Genomic DNA, 14,667 nt, shown 5'->3' with positions numbered 1-14,667 from the left:
ATTAAAGTCTATCTGGAAATTGCTCAAGCATTTTATCAGGAATCATAATTACTTCATGCAAGGGGCTATAAATTACATCATACAAAAATGTTCTGCCATCGACAGTTTGGGGACAGTTTTCTTTCCCATACTATTAAGAACGCATTGGAAATTAAATCCTCTGCAACTGTTTACATTTAAATTGGAAAAATTAAATGTCAAACATGTGTCAGGGTGGAATTTGTCTTTCAAACTTCTTTTAGTGGCACACCAGCGCCTCTCAGCACATCCTCTGGGCTCTGTTGAGAGCTCCATAGCGGAAGAGAAAGGGGGGGTGGGGAAGAGCAGAAGATATACTCCCTCCCTCCAGGACCCAGCAGGGCTTTTGTGCTGAAATAAATCTTTCTGTCAGCACCAAGCAAGTAGGTAAATGGGTAATAATAATTGCAATAATTGCTCATTCCAGGAACAAAAAATAATAACAATAAAGCCTTAAGGTCACAAAAACTCATTTAAATGCACTGGCTTCCTTTTGTTATAGAAAAGTATGAGAGGCGAATCAATTTTAAATATTTTCTTTTCGTTGCATATTTATGCAAAAATTATTGTTTGTTTGTTTGTTTTGCATTAAAGAAAACCCTGCAGCCTCATTGCCCACCTTCTACTTCATTCTCTGTCTGTGTAGTCTTGGCTGTCTGCTCCTGTACCATTCTTAATTTATGCTGCTGAAATATCTGAGCCCACATCGTTAATGAAAGGCAAGCCCCAGAGCAATCAGGCCCTGTTCTTTTCTTCTCTCTTTTCTTACTCCCTAGAGAAGAACTCTCTGTGTTGACTTTAATTACAGCCTCCTTTCAGGGTCTCCTATAGTTCCTCCATGGACCCAGAGTAAGAATCTCTGAGAGGGAGGGTCAAAGCTCTGAAGAGCCTGAGATTTTTTCCCTACTTGAAAGCTAACAAGTCCGTTTGCCCCCATTTAATGGATGCTGGTCGAAAACATGAGATCCCTGGGTCAGAGACAAAGGACAGATGATTACTCAGAGCACTTGCAGGAGCCAGAGTATGAACATTTTTGAGCCTGGTCCCTAAGCACCAATTCCCATGAGAGTATGTGAAAAGGACCAGAAGACATCTGCACACACAGTGGGTTGTGATACAAGAGAGGAACTCTGAGTTTAGGAATTTAGGCAACTCGAATAATTTCTAATGAGCAGTAAGCATGTCTGCCCTTTGTTCTGGAAGAAGGCACCATGTCTGTCTTTGCTATACAAACAGCCTTGGAAAGTCTGGAACAAAGAGCAGTCAGGGCCTTGCTTGCAACATGAACAGAAACATGAGAAACCCATGGTGAATTGTCTCCCAGCAGTAACACAGAACAAGTCTACCCATGCTGCAGATCAGACCCCATATTTGCAGATCAGCAAATATATATATATATATATATATATATATATATACACACACACATATACACACACACGTATATGTGTGTGTATATATGTATATATATTTTATATATTTATATATTTATATAAATATATATTTATATAAATATATATATTTATATTTTCCTGGATGGACACACCCCATGTATCAATAGCTCTTTCATAGGATTACACCAAATATGATCATGGTTCCTAGCTAAAAGCTAACTCAATGCTGCTGCTCATCAAAGGTAACCTTGAGTCTCTCTTTTCAGCTACCTGTTATCCACTGGCACGTCAACCAAATCTAATTTATAATCTGTTCCCAAGGTTAGGTCTTTCCCTAGCTTCCTCTTTTCTGTCAGTGGTATTATCGTTTCCCAGTTTTCCAGGTTAAGCACCTTGGACACATCATTCCCACTCAGTGCTCTTTGGATGGGTTGATGAATGGATCCAGTCATTCAACACACACTTGTGGAAACTCCTCTCCAAGCACAGGTGCAGGACTGGGCTCGGGACTTTAGGAATGATTAAGACCCAGTCTTCAGCCTCAGGAACTCTCATTCCAGTGTCTTGCCTATTTGTTTTTGTTCTTTTTCTTTTTAAAAATATCCATTAAGTCCCATTTCAGAGACTCATTGTTTTCTGGGCACATCTTTAGCATCAGTCAGGAGTCACTTGCTATTTACATTACTAAATGTTGTCTTTCAAAACGGGCTGTTTAGGGGCAGGTTCCCATAGGCAGACAATAAGCATGTCTTTCTTTCTAGGAGGTCCAAGCCTTGGATCTTTCTCTGAAACAGCTGGCTTCGATGCTTATGTAGCTATGGATTTTTCTCTGCATTCTTTCTCTGTTTTTCCAAAGTTTGGGGCCCATTTCATCTCAGGCAGGCAGGCAGGAGCAGAAGCTAGCTGCAAAGACTACGTCAAACTCCATGGAAAGTAGACCCAGACTGGCTTTGATCTTCTCTCCCGAGGGGAACATCACCTCCTATATCCATGTGGAAATCCTCAGCTGGGGAACGAAAGAAAGAAAAGGAGGACTAAAATATTTATAGGAAAATTATTTCTCACAAGCCAGCATTTGTTCTAAAAGCTTTTAGAAATGTAATTATTTTTCTTCTTCTTGGGCTTTTCTGTTTTCAATATGAAACACTTTCAAGTCCCCTGGTTCCATTTCCAGGAAGCAATAATCCATTTTGCCTTGGGTGGAGTTTAGGAAAAAAAACTAGGTTGCCGAAATGAAAATGTTTCCTTTGAAATCGTCACATGGAACTCTTGCCACTTCTTTAATGTCTTGCATAAGAAGGGCCCTGTTCCCAAGGGCACGATGAACCAGCTGTCCTCTGGCCCTTTGCTGCAAGAGACTCTGTCCTATTTAACTCACAGCTGTACTCCTTACCCCACTTACCCTCACCTACCAAGTGATTGTCTTACCCAAAGGGGAAACTTCTGGACCAGCGCTGTCCAATAGGAATACAATGTGAGCCACAGATGTGATTTTTCATTTTCTAGCAGTCACATATTAAAAATTAAAATAATACATGAAATGAATTTTAATAATACATTCAACTTAACCCAATATATCATGTCAACATGTAATCTATACAAAAACTATTGAGATCACTTCCGTTCTCTTTTAAGTGAAGTCTTTGAAATGGGCATGGAACGGACAGTTGGAGCACCTCTCCATTTGAACCAGCCACATTTCAGGTGCCAAGAGCCACATGTGACTGGAGGATACCATGCTGGACCGCGCGTCTCTAGACTTATGTACAGCTTTTTACAGCTCACACACGACACTGTCTATGGAATGCCTTCCTCCGCCTGCCCCCAAGGCCTCCCCCCAGTTGCTGCTAATTAAGTTGCTAAGGCTGGAAAGCATCTTTCTCTTCAACTCCCCTCTTTCTTTCTAGACTTAACTAGAAGCGTTCTTGCTTTTGAAACATTTGCTGTCAGTGAAAGGGAAACTAGATTGCACTGTGTTCAATGGAAGTATCGCAAGCCCTATTGGCAGGCATCAAATACTTGGTGTCAGAAGATCTACGCCCAAATTCTGGCTTACTAAAAGCGTAAGCTTGGGTAAAGTATTCTGCCTCTTTGAGTCTTAGGTCTCTCCTCCATTCAACAGGATGTACCGTTTGGTCCACTGCATCCTGCCAGCCTCCTGGGACAGTGGCAGGAAGGAGATCAAAATAGCAGAGGTGTGCAGGGGTAGTGATGGCATGTGAAATGGAAAATAACTATTTATTTTTCCAAGCCATTAAAAGCTGTGCCGCCACAGAAAACAATAAACCACAATATCTACAAGACAGAATAACCATTTACATTAAGAAACCGAATCAGGGCGCCTGAGTGGCTCAGTCAGTTGGGCATCCGACTTTGGCTCAGGTCATGATCTCATGGTCAGTGAGTTTGAGCCCCATGCTGAGCCCCATGCTGAGCACAGAGCCTGAAGCCTGCTTGGGATTCTGTGTCTCTTTCTCTGCCCCTCCCCTGTGCGTTCTCTCTCTCTCTCTCTCTCTCTCTCTCAAAATAAACATTAAAAAAATTTTTAAAAAGAACCTGAGTCAAGAAGCAAATTCTTGTAATTAACCACAATGTCAACAATTTTCTTAATCATTACCAAACCCTGACTTTTCATTTTTCTTTACACACAGACACACACACACACACACACACACACACACAGAAAGAGAAAGAGAGAGGATGATAAATTACCCCCAGGATAATAATCAACTGTGGTCCTTGGAGCCAGGTACACATCATGAGAATCCATCTTGATAATGCCTAGCTATAAACTTAGTAACGATCCTGACAATGACACTGAAGAGAACATTGCACATGGACCTTATTTTCAAAGACCAACAATTTGAGATGTCTAGAGAGAGTTCCTGCAATATCTCTATCCCATAACCACCTGGATATTTCCTTGCCCTGATAGCTTTTAGATTAGTAACATTAGCTTCTAACATTCCCTATGACACCACTTAAAACTTACCTTCTCATTGTTTCCTTAAAATGAGATCTGTGTGCAAGGGACTAGGGGAATACGTTGTCTTCATTCCTAAACTGTTCTCTCCCAAGTGTTACTTAAAAACAAAATTCTAATTTTAGACTTTTCCCATTTGCCTTCACTAATTACTTCCTTCGTGTTCTGCCCAATGGTACCATCACTAATTCAAGTTTAAACAGAACTTAGTCACTATTTCATCACACTCATCTCCTACCTCTGGGGAAGCCACGTATGCTCCACAAAGACAGAAACCGAGAAGGGTCCTGGGCCTCATGAGGCGACAGTTGTTGTCACTCTGAACCAATCACATGTGACCAGTTTGCTCTTGTCCAGGAGCATAGAGCATGTTCTCACCCCAAAATCCATACTTGCCAGTTGTATGATGTGTGGAAGTAAAGACCAACCAAATGAGAACAGGCAAAGGCTATTTATTCAGAGCCTGTTATCTATAGCAAGGAAGTCACCCAAAGGCAGGCAGAAGGAAGGAAGGCTTTACAGTGGAAAAATGTAAGGCTTTGGGTATGCCCCAATTGGAGATGGTTGGCATGGGGAAGCCATAGGAGGGCCAACTAATCCTATGTGATTAGTTGGGGACCATATTTGACTTCCTCTGGCTGGTCCTAAGTTGGAGGTGGGGACAAAGATCAGGGAAGCTGACAATTATTAATCAGGTCCTGGCCATCTGGGACCAATTGTTTCAGGGGTCATTGTTTAGCCTCCTGGATTGTTACTAGAGACAGAAGTCTGACTTCCTACAGTGTGATTTGTAGAGAACGGGCCAACTTCCTGACCTGGTTCCTGTACATAATGGGTTGGTTTCCTGGCCTGGTTGCTATAGATTATGGGTCAAAGTTCGATGTTTGTATATGGTCTGGCCATTGTCCATTTGTGTATTCAGTCTCTTGATGAAAAATGAAGCCAGTGAAGATGCAGGAATCGATGAGGGGATCAACACATGTGATCAGGAAATTATCAGATGAGGTCACCAGAGTTATACACCACCCTGGCAGCTGCCCAGCCATTTGTTAATGACATCCTCTAATGTCTTCACCCACTTCACAGCCACACAGATTGGTGACATTTTCCAGTCCCCAATGCCACATTATCCAAGAGTGCCTCAACTACACTCGCAGTCCTGCCAACACCACAGAGGACATGGCTGTGCCGGGCTGCCATGCGGGTGTTCAGTTCAATGTCTGTGCAACACCTTATCCTTGGGCCCCAGATCTTTCTGACATAAAGGACTTGGAAGTATCATCTTGGGTTCAGCAATGCTTAAGTGCTCTGCCATAGTTTCTTTGGGAGAGATGGACCCACATCCAACTGCCCCAACTCATCTTTAGGTCAGTGTAGTAGATGGCCTTAAGTCACACTCGGGATCCATTCCTGGCTGTGATAATGCAGTTTTTGAAAACTCATGGAAAAGCTACCCAGCAGTTACTGGGCTGATACTTTGTGAAGTGCTTTAGCTACGCTGCCTTATTTAATCTATCCCAGCTGCCCTACAGGGTGGGTACCATTATTGTTGAATTTTCTAGGTCCCACTGGGCAAAATCAAGGTGTCCTCAAGAGCCATGCTCCTTCTGGAGGTTCTGGGGAGACTCTGAATCCTTGCCTTTTCCATCTTTTAGAGGCACCAGCATCCCTGGGCTCATGGCCCTTCCCTCACTTCACTCCAACCCCAGCTTCTGTCAGCATCTCTCTCTCTCTCTCTCTCTCTCTCTCATTCTGATCCTCCTGTGTCTCTCTCATAGAAGCTTATGTGGCACTGAGCCTACCCAGACATCCAGGATAGTCTCTCCATCTCAAGATCATTAACTGAATCACATCTGCAAAGTCCGCTGTACTGTGTAAGGTGACAAAGTCACAGGTTCCAGAGACTGGGACAGGCACATCTTTGGGGGGGAGCCCATTATTCACCTTGTCACAATTGATAAAAACGCTGAGGTTCAGATAGGTTAATTTATCTTCACAAGCAAGGCCTCATAGCTCATAGTAGTGGAGCTGAGGTTTGAGTTTTCCAACTCCCATCAGACTTCCCTTTCTGAGTTCACCAACAATGACCTTGAGGCCAAACTCAGTACATTGTCACATGTGCAAACTATAACCTTCAGCCCTGTACACCCCCAGGCATGTTGGTTCCCATCACCACCAGCCAGCACAGTCAGCTTCTGGCCATCCACACATCTTGGCCCAGAAGCTCCAGTGTTCAGGAAGACCACCATCTGTGGGGACAAGGTCTGGTGGCCAGAGGTTCCCCTCTTTAAAGCTCAGCCTTGACTTCCACAGCCACAGTCCAGAAGTTTCCTCTGGTGTTAGTTCATCTTCCTTCCTTCCTGTGCATCCTTCCATGCACACCTCACTCCCACTCTAACCCCCTTAAAATTCTTCCCTCGCTCTGTCGTCAAAGCCCATAGGGAGAACACAAGGATAATGCCTTCCCTACAGTTCCTCTCTTCATTTCCTCTTTATAATAGGTCAAGGGTTAGGAAGAATGTCTGGCTTAACCGATAATTATTTCCAAGGAATGCAAACACACCTGCCCCTGGATAGTCAGGGTGCTGTGGACCAGAGGACTCTGGGAACTGTCACAGCACATCTCCCGGTTGAATCCAAATGGGAAGAGGAAGATACTCTTGGTACGGCCACAAAGGTCTGACCTGCTTCACCTTAACCCTCCCTCTTGACTATAAGAAAACTCAGGAAGCCCTGGCTCAGCCAAACAGGGCAAAATTACAAAAGAGACCAGAATACCACTATTGGGCATGCTAATTCTCCGACCTTCTGGGCTCTGGCCCTTATTTGCCAGACCTGGAGTATTTGATGGATACTCCATTTCTCATGTGGTCTTCCTGCCACTGTGCCAAGAGGGGATGCTCTGCTGCTTTCTTTTGTATTTCTTTATTGCACGTGGATGGACAAGGACTTGGAAGAACGAAAGGAGAGGTATTCATTATAAAGAGGAAATTAATAAAGACCATGGTGAGCCCAGATTCTTTCTTTTATCTTCTCTCTATACCATGGTTCATTTAACTGTTAGAATAATTGCAGATCCATTTCACTTCATTAATAACTTGAAACTATTACACAGAATTCCCTTTGATCTCCACTTGGGCAAATTGTATACAGGGAAGCCTCGTAGGAAAGGTGGCTCTTACAGGAAGTTTCTGGTCCTCTCTTTCGGATGAACTTTTTCAAAAAAAGGGTCCCTGAGTCCTGAATTCCCCTCCCCATTTTTAATGCTCTATGGCCCTCTGTATTTGTTTTCTGCAACTGAGCAAGGCCCAAGCCCTCCCACCCACCACGAATTCTGGCCCCCAGTGAGATCTTGCATAAATCTTGGACACGGTTGAGTGAGGGAGACATTTATTATCTGTGTTGGCTCTCAGTGGCTAATTGTCTACGCGGACACACGTACGGTAAGCCTGTACAACTGTTCTCCCAGCCTGAGTGTGACCAATGATATTGACTGACTGGGTGTTATAATGATAGGTGGTAGGTCCTGTGTCTCCAGGGCACAGCTAACCTGTTGGCCTTCTCGTGTAACTGATTCCAGTTTCTCAAGGGCCTTTAGGAGCATAACAATATTACTAGCACAGTCTAGGACGAGGAATAAATGAGCAATGTTTCTCCAAAAATTATTCCAGTCTTCCTTTTTTTTTTCCGAAATTCACAGATCACTAAAAATAGGAAAATAATTTAAACATAGTTGACTATACAATGCCAAGCATCTCCCAAAAGAATCAATGTTCTTATTTTTTTTTTTTTTTTTTCAGAGAGAGTGTGCATGCGAATGGGGGAGAAGGGCAGAGGGTGGGGAGAAAGAGAGAGAGAGAGAGAGAGAGAGAGAGAGAGAGAGAGAAGTAAGCAGGATCCATGCTCAGCAAAGCCCAATGCAGGGCTCCATTCCACAACCCTGGGACTGTGACCTGAGCCAAAATCAAGAGTCAGACGCTCAACCGACTGAGCCCCCCAGGTGCTCCAAGAATCATTGTTCTTATACTTACTTCAAGACCATTGTTCTATTAGATTATTTCACTTGCAAAACTCAAATATACATTTAGTACAGAAAAGTTCTTTCAAACGTACAGTTTAAAATAAAGGACATCACACAAGATTCCCAAACAGTGAAGAAATATGTTTTCATAAATCCCTGGAGATCCTTGGAAAAACCATTGACCTTCATGGGTCTTATTTTCTTAAAATTCAACAAAAATGAACGCCTCGGCTGGGTAATCTCTGAGACAGCACCGTTCAACAGAACTTTCCATGATGAGGGAAATGTTCCGTACGCTAATTCTATTTAATTTAAGTTGAAATAGTCACATGTGGTAAGTGGCTATGTAGCAGACAGGGCAGCTATAAGGAAAATTGACAGAGGCTGATGCTCTTGGCCTGAGGGGGCCTTGGGTTTACAGCTAGCCTGCTGCTACTGGGGAGAGCCATTCCTCTGCTATGGGTTTGCTCTCAGACACTTGCAGCTTGGTGAGGAAGGGAACGCTGTAGGGCCCAGTAAACCGCACACCCGCTCTGTGATCAGGAAGACCACTTAGAATCCAAAGGAGAGAGGTGAGGATGGGCTGAGCACTTTTGGATACAAGTCACGAGACAAGCACGGCATCTGACGAGAAAGAACAGGGCAACGTCTTCTGTGATCCATTTGGCCTTCCTGAATGTCTTGGGTTTTTGGACAGAAAGCGAGAACTTAGTCTAGTTAGGAGGGCTGGCTCCCTGCCGCCAATCAATCAGAAGGCTTTTAAGATGGGAGTCGATGAAAAATGTATTAAATACACACACACAAAATAAATCAAATGCAGTGAAGTTTTCAACTTAGAAGCACTCCTGAGGGCCAGAGTCTGGGTTCTCACAACATAAAACCTTCATTAAGACCTCATTCCACGTTGGACTCCAATTCTACCTTTCCTAAGGGATCAATGAGGTCCATCAAGGTATTGCCACTTTTTTGGTGTGGGGGTGGGGAGGGAATCTGAAATGTGGTACTTTACTACCCTCCCCCAGACCTGATTTACTCTCTGAAAGAAAGGCAAGGGACAGGGGCACCTGGGTGGCGCAGTCGGTTAAGCGTCCGACTTCAGCCAGGTCACGATCTTGCGGTCCGTGAGTTCGAGCCCCGCGTCAGGCTCTGGGCTGATGGCTCAGAGCCTGGAGCCTGTTTCCGATTCTGTGTCTCCTTCTCTCTCTGCCCCTCCCCCGTTCATGCTCTGTCTCTCTCTGTCCCAAAAATAAATAAACGTTGAAAAAAAAAATTAAAAAAAAAAAAAAAAAAGAAAGGCAAGGGACATAATCCGTTCGCGTCATTGTGTTTCGGACAATCACTGGCCTTTAAATTGCCACATTAAAAACTCTTTCCAGGGCCCCGTGGAGCTAGGCGATTATGTTTAATATAACCTTCTGGGTTTGGGTTTCACGCTGACCAACAAAGAATATGGAAACATGTAATTCCATACTGCCCAAAGTACTTCTACAGCTTGAGTCTCAATTAAAATGTTTGTTTACTTATCTGCTAATCTCATTATTTTTTTTTCTAAACCCGCTCTCAGTGAGCGAGAGTTCAGAGTCTGAAGTTCAGCCATTTCTGAAATATGACCAAAATGGAAACCTGGAGAGAGAGAGAGAGAGAGAGAGAGAGAGAGCGCTATTCACCTGGGGAGAGAAATACATAAACCCCCACGTGAATGACTTAGAGTGTCCTTTAACTTTCGCTAACAGAAGACCATTTTCTATGGAGAAAGTATGTGCACAAAGGAGTAACTTCTTAGAAATTTAGCAGTGATTTTATCGTGGTAAATTGAGCCACGTCCCAATGAGAATACTTGCTGTTATTGCTAGAAATGCATAGAGCCTGTATTTATTTTCAGAGGGGTTTGGTATCATTTTTATTCGTTGCTCTTCACAAAAAGCAAAACAGAAACCACCCTAAACCTCTGAGAGGTAGATCAGATTTTATCTCTCTCTCTCTTTTTTTTTCCTTTCCAAAGGAGGAAACCACACAAAGTGTTTTGCCCCGGGGTCAGCTAGCCCATCGATGGCTGGCCTGGGGTTAGAGGCTCTGGTCTCTAGACTCCCAAGCTGCTGCAACGTCCCTGGAGCTTATCCTTCCATCCCCATTGAGGACATGTCTCAGGGCGCTGTCCACCGGTAACTATGCCAACAGACACGTCTTCCTCCCTAAATACTCTCCATTTCACCATCCAGAGTCCCTGAAGGCTCCCACCTGCCTCACCAGGGAGACCTTCTCAGGTGATGCTTTTGCCTCCTTTGTAACTAATACCACCTGGATGGAGTCCAAGATCCCTCCTGTTCTGAATGATCTTCTATAGCAAATAAGTCATATTATTAGTTTTCCTATGATCTGGCCATAACCCCCAGACTGTTCCAAAGTCCTGTTGGTTGTCTTTCCCTGGGGAAGAATGTTATTCTGACAGAGCATGGCTTTCCCCCGGTGTCATTGAGGGCTGGGGAGAGCGCCTCCCAGGCTGGGCACAGGATTGCCAAGCAAGGTCATCCCTGTCCTTGGGAAGGCTAGAGAAGGGTCACTGTCGAGAGGAGCCCACTTCTGCCTGCAGGCCAAACTCAGGGAGAGGAAATGCATTGTCCCAAGGCTCCCTTTAGCAGCAGACCCCGAGGAAGAGATCTCCCTGTGGCTTCCAGAAGAGGACAGAGCAAGATTAGGAAAACAAAGCAAACAAGTAAACTGAAGAGGTCAGTGAAACAAGAGCCTCAGCTCTGCACCAACGTTTCAAGTTAGCATATCATCCACATTTCCCATGGCTGGCCACTGCAGCGTTTCCCAAAGGATGTGCTTTGGAACAGTGGCTCCAGGAGGCACTTCGCAGAAATGGAGTCTCACCGTCAAACAGGGTGCTCGAAAGCAGGGTGTGATTCCCTCATCCTGCCAGCTCCTCCCCAGCTAAAGGCTCCAGTGACTCCCGGCAGCCCTCGCCCCTTGAAGCCCAGCCCTGGTCTCCAGGACCTGCTTCGCCCCACCCTGCAGCAGAGGGACCATCTGACTGGAGACCTGTGGTGTCTGTTGCAGGGCACTGGTGCTTCGTGCAGCAGACCGAGGCCTTGGCTTCTGTCTGTGTACTGTGTTGATCCACTTAGAAAATGCTTCCCAGCTGATATCAAAGAGGAATATCCCAATGGAAGATTTTCATCATTTCTGGGTTCCCCTACGCCTCCTGACCGCCAGCCCTGCCCTGAGGGAAGTGGAAAGACTCTGTGTTTCCCTGGCCAGGGGTCTCCCTGAGCTGATGCCGTGTTCCTACTGATGTGGGCTTAGGTCGACCCCCACTCAGAGAGGTAGCTGATTCTTCTGACCCACACGGTTGGGATCCCAAGGACCCAAAGGAGCCTTCCTGAACCAGGTTTTAGTCAAAGCAAAAAGGTTTTCTGGTTTCTTATTCTCAGCTTTCCACCCTTGCTCAACAGAATCGTGTCCTTTCTTCCTTCCTCTCTCCTCCTGATCACTAACCAAGGTCTTTTTGGAATGATTTACTCTAGCCCTCTCCAGCAATTTTCAACTGCTCCCTTCACCTTCTTCCTAAAGTATACACACACACCTGCACCCATGTACCCCATGCACACATGCAGGCATGCACACATCTACATACACACACACATGCATATGCACATGCATGCATACACCTACACGCATGTGCATACTCGCATGGATGCACACACCTACATACACACATACACGTGCATATACACATGCATGCATGCACACACCTACACACACATATACACATGCACGCACACACATATACATGCATATATACATGCATGCACGCTCACACCTACATACAAGCATACACGTGCATACACACATGCATGCCTGCATGCACACACCTACACACACATATACACATGCACGCACACACATATACACACATATATACATGCATGCACGCTCACACCTACATACAAGCATACACGTGCATACACACATGCATGCATGCATGCACACACCTACACATGCATATACACATGCACGCACACACATACACACGCATATACACATGCATGCACGCTCACACCTACATACACACATACACATGCATATATACATGCACACACGCACAAACCTACACACATACATATGCATATACCCATCCATGCACACACCTACATACACACATACACGTGCATATACACATGCATGCATGCACACACCTACACATGCATATACACATGCACGCACACACATACACACACATATATACATGCATGCACGCTCACACCTACATACACACATATACATGCATATACACATGCATGCACATGCCTACGTACACACATGCGTATACGTGCGCACACACCCACATACTTTCACGTGCACGTACGTGCATGCACACCCCTGCATACACACATACACACATACATGCACACATGCACACACATGCACACGCCAAGTCCCCATTTCAGTCTGTGACACCATCTTCCAACCTTTATCCTAGGTGCAGACAACCCTGCGCAGTATAAACTGGAAGGCCAAACAAAAAAAAAAAAGTAGGAGTTTCCTTATCTATCTGTCAGCGCCTCTTCATTACAGCTGAGCTAATTTGAAACGAGGTGACTCCTTGCCCCCACTGCCATACCCTAGGAGGATCTTTTTACACAGCAGATGTTCATCTCCTTTGCCCACAGTGTGGGGACAAGAAGCCGTGGCTTCCCAGGTGGGCACAGGTGAGAAAGCGCCTGTCACGTCCTGAGAACATCAGGAGCAGTGATGAGAAGTGAAAAAGCAGAGGAGGCATGATGGCCAAAGAGGAGCCAGGACCCACACTAAACAGAAAGAGGCACCATGAAGACAAAGGGAACTGAGAACAATAAACAAGAGTGTGTTCTTGACCAATCCCAGGGTGAAGAACAGTTTCCAGGAATCCTTTTATACGTTACCAGTGAACTCTACCGTTATCAACACTCTCTCTCTGGACCTTCCCCCAGCCCCCCTTTAATTCTTGGAATCAGGCACAGCGGATAAACTGCTGACACTCACTGTCTCTGTCACAGACAACAGTTTCAAATTATTGGTGAGCAACTGGTGGTCACACAGGAGGGGGAGAGATGGCCAGACGAGAATGATCGATTGCGGGGGGCTGGGGATTACATATGCAGAGCAGAGCCAGGGAGGTCAGACTGGGGGTCCGCCTTCCTTGACCACATCTGTTTAAGCTCAGCAACGGTAAAACATCAGCACCGCAAGCCTGTGCGCCAAGGGGACTCCATGTCCAGCCCAGAACAGGAACCAGAGGGGATTTGGGTGGATCTGCGAGCAGTGGGAGGGCGATCTCGAGCTCGCACACGCATATACCGCACCGGGACTGGCTGCAAAGCACCGTGTGGTCCTCGCAGCCTTTATTCCAGTGGGAACCTCAACATCCTTGAACGTGGCCTCAGGCTCCTCAAAGCCCGTTCCATTAGGGCCCTGGAGCTTCATCGAGCCTCCTGCCCTGATGTCTGCGAGAGCAGAAGCGACCTGACCACGGGCTCAGGCCCCGGACCGCCCGGTTGCGCGCTGGGGTCAGGGTCTCAGAGGGGAGGCCAGGCGAGCCTTCCCCGGGGAAGCGCGGGCCTCGGAGCCGGTTGTTCCCCTCCAGGCCGGCGGGGGGCGCTGCCGCGTGCTCTCTGGCGCCGGCTTGCGGGAAGAGGGCAGTCCCCCTGTGCACACTCCCCAGGGCTGCACCCGGCTGGCCTGGCCCTAGCTTTCCTGGTCTCAGGCTTGGGGTCGCTTCGCCCTCGGGGCCACAGACTCAGGTGGAGCGATCCCAGGACCAGGGGTGGCACCGGTGCGAACTGTGGGTACGTCCCGTCTCTGCTCGCTCCGTCCGCCCTCAGCTGCTTTCCCTTCCTCCCGCGTTCAGGCGTTTGTTCTCCTCTCTTATTCTTTTTCTTCTTCCTAGAGCCTTAGGTCCTAACAATGGGCACCCAGCTTTGGCTGGTCCTTCCGCGGAATTGAACCTGCCCTGGATGGTCCTGCCGCAGCCTTGGGACGTAGAGTGTCTCCGTGAGTCTGAAGCAAGCAGAGGCGCCCATGGCGCCGGGACTGCGGGCCCGAATCGGCTTATGATCAGGTACAAACACGTGTTTTCTTTTTCTTTAAAAAATGTTCATTTACTTGTTTTGAGAAAGAGAAAGAGCGAGCACAAGCAAGGGAGGGGCAGAGAGAGAGAGAGAGGGAGAGAGAGAGAATCCCAAGCAGGCTCCCCGATCTCCGCGCAGGGC

Source organism: Puma concolor, chromosome D3, assembly GCF_028749965.1.
Source record: "Puma concolor isolate L17-30 chromosome D3, mPumCon1.1.hap2, whole genome shotgun sequence".
Classification (NCBI taxonomy): domain Eukaryota; kingdom Metazoa; phylum Chordata; class Mammalia; order Carnivora; family Felidae; genus Puma; species Puma concolor.
The sequence above is the reverse complement of the archived record's forward strand: the minus strand, read 5'-3'. Positions refer to the sequence as shown.